We start from the raw sequence: 7,500 nt of genomic DNA, 5'->3' as shown, positions 1-7,500 counted from the left end.
TTTGGGCCGTTTTGGCCAGTTTTTGGCCTGTTTTTGCGTTGCGCGGTGACCGTCTTGAGCGGAGCAAAATGTCAGCCATCTCAGCACCCTGGAACCCCCCGGGTGGCACAGGGCTGGATGGGGCTTTCGTATAGCAGGGACGGTGCTGCCTCTCGCTTCGCTCGCTGTCCGCCGCTCGCCGCTCCCTCGCGCAGCCAAAAATGGCCAGTTTTGTCCCGTTTTTGGGCCGTTTTGGCCAGTTTTTGGCCTGTTCTTGCGTCGCGCGGTGACCGTCGTGAGCGGAGCAAAATGTCAGCCATCTCAGCACCCTGGAACCCCCCGGGTGGCACAGGGCTGGATGGGGCTTTCGTATAGCAGGGACGGTGCTGCCTCTCGCTTCGCTCGCTGTCCGCCGCTCGCCGCTCGCTCGCGCAGCCAAAAATGGCCAGTTTTGGCCCGTTTTTGGGCCGTTTTGGCCAGTTTTTGGCCTGTTCTTGCGTCGCGCGGTGACCGTCGTGAGCGGAGCAAAATGTCAGCCATCTCAGCACCCTGGAACCCCCCGGGTGGCACAGGGCTGGATGGGGCTTTCGTATAGCAGGGACGGTGCTGCCTCTCGCTTCGCTCGCTGTTCGCCGCTCGCCGCTCGCTCGCGCAGCCAAAAATGGCCAGTTTTGGCCCGTTTTGGCCAGTTTTTGGCCTGTTTTTGCGTTGCGCGGTGACCATCTTGAGCGGAGCAAAATGTCAGCCATCTCAGCACCCTGGAACCCCCCGGGTGGCACAGGGCTGGATGGGGCTTTCGTATAGCAGGGACGGTGATGCCTCTCGCTTCGCTCGCTGTCCGCCGCTCGCTGCTCGCTCGCGCAGCCAAAAATGGCCAGTTTTGGCCCGTTTTTGGGCCGTTTTGGCCTGTTTTTGGGCTGTTCTTGCGTCGCGCGGTGACCGTCGTGAGCGGAGCAAAATGTCAGCCATCTCAGCACCCTGGAACCCCCCGGGTGGCACAGGGCTGGATGGGGCTTTCGTATAGCAGGGACGGTGCTGCCTCTCGCTTCGCTCGCTGTCCGCCGCTCGCCGCTCGCTCGCGCAGCCAAAAATGGCCAGTTTTGTCCCGTTTTTGGGCCGTTTTGGCCTGTTTTTGGGCTGTTCTTGCGTCGCGCGGTGACCGTCGTGAGCGGAGCAAAATGTCAGCCATCTCAGCACCCTGGAACCCCCCGGGTGGCATAGGGCTGGATGGGGCTTTCGTATAGCAGGGACGGTGCTGCCTCTCGCTTCGCTCGCTGTCCGCCGCTCGCCGCTCGCTCGCGCAGCCAAAAATGGCCAGTTTTGGCCCGTTTTTGGGCCGTTTTGGCCAGTTTTTGGCCTGTTCTTGCGTCGCGCGGTGACCGTCGTGAGCGGAGCAAAATGTCAGCCATCTCAGCACCCTGGAACCCCCCGGGTGGCACAGGGCTGGATGGGGCTTTCGTATAGCAGGGACGGTGCTGCCTCTCGCTTCGCTCGCTGTTCGCCGCTCGCCGCTCGCTCGCGCAGCCAAAAATGGCCAGTTTTGGCCCGTTTTGGCCAGTTTTTGGCCTGTTTTTGCGTTGCGCGGTGACCATCTTGAGCGGAGCAAAATGTCAGCCATCTCAGCACCCTGGAACCCCCCGGGTGGCACAGGGCTGGATGGGGCTTTCGTATAGCAGGGACGGTGATGCCTCTCGCTTCGCTCGCTGTCCGCCGCTCGCTGCTCGCTCGCGCAGCCAAAAATGGCCAGTTTTGGCCCGTTTTTGGGCCGTTTTGGCCTGTTTTTGGCCTGTTCTTGCGTCGCGCGGTGACCGTCGTGAGCGGAGCAAAATGTCAGCCATCTCAGCACCCTGGAACCCCCCGGGTGGCACAGGGCTGGATGGGGCTTTCGTATAGCAGGGACGGTGCTGCCTCTCACTTAGCTCGCTGTCCGCCGCTCGCCGCTCGCTCGCGCAGCCAAAAATGGCCAGTTTTGTCCCGTTTTTGGGCCGTTTTGGCCTGTTTTTGGGCTGTTCTTGCGTCGCGCGGTGACCGTCGTGAGCGGAGCAAAATGTCAGCCATCTCAGCACCCTGGAACCCCCCGGGTGGCACAGGGCTGGATGGGGCTTTCGTATAGCAGGGATGGTGCTGCCTCTCGCTTCGCTCGTTGTCCGCCGCTCGCCGCTCGCTCGCGCAGCCAAAAATGGCCAGTTTTGGCCCGTTTTTGGGCCGTTTTGGCCAGTTTTTGGCCTGTTCTTGCGTCGCGCGGTGACCGTCGTGAGCGGAGCAAAATGTCAGCCATCTCAGCACCCTGGAACCCCCCGGGTGGCACAGGGCTGGATGGGGCTTTCGTATAGCAGGGACGGTGCTGCCTCTCGCTTCGCTCGCTGTCCGCCGCTCGCCGCTCGCTCGCGCAGCCAAAAATGGCCAGTTTTGGCCCGTTTTGGCCAGTTTTTGGCCTGTTTTTGCGTTGCGCGGTGACCATCTTGAGCGGAGCAAAATGTCAGCCATCTCAGCACCCTGGAACCCCCCGGGTGGCACAGGGCTGGATGGGGCTTTCGTATAGCAGGGACGGTGATGCCTCTCGCTTCGCTCGCTGTCCGCCGCTCGCTGCTCGCTCGCGCAGCCAAAAATGGCCAGTTTTGGCCCGTTTTTGGGCCGTTTTGGCCTGTTTTTGGGCTGTTCTTGCGTCGCGCGGTGACCGTCGTGAGCGGAGCAAAATGTCAGCCATCTCAGCACCCTGGAACCCCCCGGGTTGTCACGACCTTAGCTGGTTTTGCCTAAGGCGTGCGGCACCCTCGCGCATCCGTCCGCAAAGGTCAGCCTCCCCGAAGCCTCCCATTGTCCCTTAGGACCAACAAAAGAGAGAACGGGTTGAAGAGAACGCCTCAATCAGGATCCACAAGCAAACATGTCCGAAAAACACTTCATAGACAATGCAAATTACAAACAGACTTTACAAGCTCTGAATAGTTGCACAACAAAGGGTAAAATGGTCCATTACAGACCGAAAAGCTCTCGAACGTGTCCACATGACACAACCTTTATTTACAAGCCTAAAGAGGCCACCAACCCAACTAAAATGGGACTATTAAGCCTTCGGCCGCCCCTTTACATTCTGTACAAGGCATGAACATGCCAAAAGACAACGGACAGACATAAGCATTACATCCAACATCTTGTTTAGAAGTTTGTCCGTTACATTCTCCCCCACTTATCTCTTCGACGTCCTCGTCGAAGCCTTTGTGAACACTGCAACTCTTCGCCTTTGCTGAGTCTTCAATCTTCCGCTCCAGCTGCAATGCGCCTCCTGGCTCCCAGCTGCTCTCCGCTGCTGTTTCTGAGTAGTCGAACCTTTGATCCGCCATGCTGCTTCAACTCGCCAATGACTCTGACTCTGGTGTGGGGTTGGCTGAGTTGTATTGATCCTCGTTGATTCCTGCGGATCCACCAAATGAAGGAAAAGACCATTCTTACTGCGCCAGTTTCTCAAAATTTCCACATGCTGCTTGAACTGGGTGGATGCTTGTTGGAGCTTTAACGAGCATCGCCTCGCAAACTTCTGAAGTTTTGGGTCCTTCCTCCACAAAATCTGCTCATTGACTCTTCTTTCAGTTAGTTGTCACATCCAAGTAGGTTCGCATCACTTCCGCTTTCGATTGGCATTTCGTTGGGAAATGAAGCGGACAATCTACTCTCAGTAGCACTGATCACCGTTGGTGAGGATTTTGACAACTATTGTCTTCCATTATCTTCGAAGGGTCTTTGAACTTGTGCAGAGCTCCTCTGCTGGATAGATAAGAGAACTGGGGTACTCGGTTTCGCCCATTCTCTTAAGAGTTGAGAAGGCAAAGGTTACTTGACTTCGCCCGCCTCCTCGAGGTTGTACTTCATGCATCGAGCTGGTTACTGGCCTTCCCCTGCTCTTTGCTCACACTTCTGAAGCACTTGAAGTGTTTGCACTCCTTGCGTTGAGTTAGCTACTGTGATTCACCTTCTCAATGCCATTGAACTTCTGGAATGCAGGAAGTTTTCACCCCAACTTGGAGTAATTCTCTGATAGATAAGGTCGCCTCTGGGGTTGTACCATCTTCTCCATCAACCCTGCCGCCTACTCCACTGAGTAGCAAAGGTACAGCACCACGTACTGCCTGCTTCGTTCCTTGGTCGTGCACTCTTGCATGACCCGAAGTCCTTCACTTACGGCTATCTTGATGAGAAACTTGTTGACACCGGTCTTACGAAGTTTCTTGGCCTCTGCCCTTCAGCCTTGTCTCGGTACTTGGAGATTGCCTCTGCATGCTCCACCTCCTCGGCCCCTTTCACGACCAAGCGCTCTCCCTCCGTGAGAGCAAGGGATCAATGACTTGCACGGAAGTCCCGCCTCTGCGGTACCATGGCGCTGCCATGCCCATGGCCCTACTATCCGTCGCTTCGCCTCTGTATCCCTTTCCTTCACAATCAGTAGAGATGTCTCCGTGGCACTCCTCTGAGTCCACCTCCATTCTAACTAATGCTTGATTTTGGGTAGCTAAGTCCCTCTGGACTCATCGTTGCTTCCTCGCCCCTTTCGACCTCCTGCTTCAACACCTCTGTGTTCTCCAAGCAGTCTGTTTGGTCGATGGAAAGACAGACTGCAACTCCCATGCATGGCCTCTGCCATCACATTGTAGGGTTTGCACCGATTCTGTTCTCCTTAGCTTCCTTGGTAGCAACGTTCGCTTACTCGACCTTGTCCTCTGACTTGTCGGGCTCCCTTAAGCGAATATGAGCTCTGGAGCAGTCCAACTCTCCAGCTGCTTCGATCATACCTCTGCATGATCAAGTCCCTCTCATGGGACTCACTGGTACTTGCATTCGAACTCTTCCCTTGGTGGAACCCAGCCCCCATATGCTGATGACCAAGGTTTTCATCCGATGCAAAATTCGGTGCACGCCCGGAAGACCCGCCTCTGCGGTACCATGGCCTTCACTCCTTGAATCCATAGCCCTTCTTGCCGTCGTGTTGTTCACCAAAGCGGAGCTCCCAGTAGCTCCCGATCATACCTCCATATGATCTCATCCCTCACGGGACTTTGTCGTGTGTGTCGCATTTCCACGAACTGTTCCACCACGATCCGCTGCACCATGTCGCCTCCTGGTGACATCTCCATTGCATTCTGATCCTTGTGGAATAAACTCGAATTGTGAACCCTCCATGTGTGGCCTCTGCCAATACATCGCAGGGTCTCCTCCACCTTCGATTTTGTTCGCTCCTTTGGCAATCGACCTTCATCCACCCACTCTTGGGTCACACCTAGATGAAGCACCGCTCTAGGACAGTCCGTCGCCTAGTAGCTCCCGAAGTCCACCGACTTCGCTGTAATTTGTGCACCATTGCCTGGATCCTGGGCCTCTGCCCCTACCAGCACAATCTCCGCTGCACACTGCTTCCTTCATAGCAACTTGAATGGCAACACTGTGGCATATTCTTCAAGAGTACCCGCCTCTGCGTCCTCTTGCCCCGTGCTAAGGCCTTCTGTACCCAACTTCGCCTCCGCAAATTGAGTCGCCTTAGTTCCTCCATCGAATGCTCCTCCGAGATAAGGTGCATGTGCCCCGAAGCTCCCTTCGTCTTTGGCACCATGCAAGATGAGTCCGCTCTGTCAGAATGAAGGACCCAAGGAACAGCATGATTCTACTCCTGCCTCTGCAAGAGTTCATGTCCTTGACCTCTGTCTAGGGAAAGCGCTGTGCCCCTGCTCCATGTTCCAACTTCTATGCTGGCTCCCTTCATGCGGCTTGGGTACTTCGCCAAGTTACACCCAAGTTGCTCCGCTCCTCGTTTCTGCATTGAGTCGATGGTGGCCCTCGCGCCCACCATTCCACGGGTCAGCCCTCCCTTGAGTCCGATCTCCATATCGACTCCAAGTGTGCCTCCATTTGAGTTGCTTTGGGTCGCTCCCCCACTTGATCTCGCAATGCATCCACCAATGCATTCTCTCAAGCGAGATCATGCGACGACTCCTCGCCGCTTGCTCAGTCCATCGAGCTTCGTGGAGTTGTTGTTTGTGAGGTACTCCTCCTCAACATGTGAAGTCCGTCTCACATGATTCTCCCTCTGGAGAGCTGAGACTTATCCCTCCTGGATAACTGTCCCGTTGGAGCAACATCTCTCTTCGTTTCGGAGACCACCATCCCCTTGGACTACTCCGATCTGCTGAACAAACTGTGCATTGTTCTGCCTCTTGCAAACGCACTTACTAGATTGCGCCTCCACGTCAATACAGCCACCGCTGCACCCCTCAAGGCCTAGCAACATGCTGAACTCGTTGCACACTTCAGCCTCCTCCGGACGTATCCTTCGCATGTCGAAGAGAAAGTTTCAATGCTCCATGGCGCCGAGTCTCGACCGCCTTGGGATGGCCACGAACAATCCATCGTCCGCATACAAGCCCATGCATGAGTACCGAATTCTTCGAGTTAGCAATTCCCCTCACCTCTGTGAGCTTTGCACAACTCTTTCGGTCGCTGAGCAACTCATTCCACTTTGCATGGTCTCGTCCTTTGCCAAGCGCCTCGCTTGCCTTGAGCACCATCAAGTAAAGTTGTCAACGTTGAGCCGTAGCTCAAACTCAGCCATCCCAACCTTTGTGCGCTCCAAATTCTTCCAAGCTTGCCTGTTCTCGTGGTGCCTCTTGCGCGAAGGGTTGGCCATTCCTCTGAATGCCAATCTCAGATGCCCGCTCCTCTGAGCGACTCTTTTCCCTACATCTCCATGCCCGTTTTCCCTCAAACGATCGCGCGTGTGCTGACTGCCCTCAACGCAGCCCCGCTAGGTCCCCCACGTTTGCATGTCAAGTGTTTCTATGAGTGCTTGTCCCGCTCTGATACCACACTGTCACGACCTTAGCTGGTTTTGCCTAAGGCGTGCGGCACCCTCGCGCATCCGTCCGCAAAGGTCAGCCTCCCCGAAGCCTCCCATTGTCCCTTAGGACCAACAAAAGAGAGAACGGGTTGAAGAGAACGCCTCAATCAGGATCCACAAGCAAACATGTCCGAAAAACACTTCATAGACAATGCAAATTACAAACAGACTTTACAAGCTCTGAATAGTTGCACAACAAAGGGTAAAATGGTCCATTACAGACCGAAAAGCTCTCGAACGTGTCCACATGACACAACCTTTATTTACAAGCCTAAAGAGGCCACCAACCCAACTAAAATGGGACTATTAAGCCTTCGGCCGCCCCTTTACATTCTGTACAAGGCATGAACATGCCAAAAGACAACGGACAGACATAAGCATTACATCCAACATCTTGTTTAGAAGTTTGTCCGTTACAGGGTGGCACAGGGCTGGATGGGGCTTTCGTATAGCAGGGACGGTGCTGCCTCTCGCTTAGCTCGCTGTCCGCCGCTCTCCGCTCGCTCGCGCAGCCAAAAATGGCCAGTTTTGGCCCGTTTTTGGGCCGTTTTGGCCTGTTTTTGGGCTGTTCTTGCGTCGCGCGGTGACCGTCGTGAGCGGAGCAAAATGTCAGCCATCTCAGCACCCTGGAACCCCCC

Source organism: Musa acuminata, unplaced genomic scaffold (assembly GCF_036884655.1).
Source record: "Musa acuminata AAA Group cultivar baxijiao unplaced genomic scaffold, Cavendish_Baxijiao_AAA HiC_scaffold_171, whole genome shotgun sequence".
Lineage (NCBI taxonomy): Eukaryota > Viridiplantae > Streptophyta > Magnoliopsida > Zingiberales > Musaceae > Musa > Musa acuminata.
The sequence above is the reverse complement of the archived record's forward strand: the minus strand, read 5'-3'. Positions refer to the sequence as shown.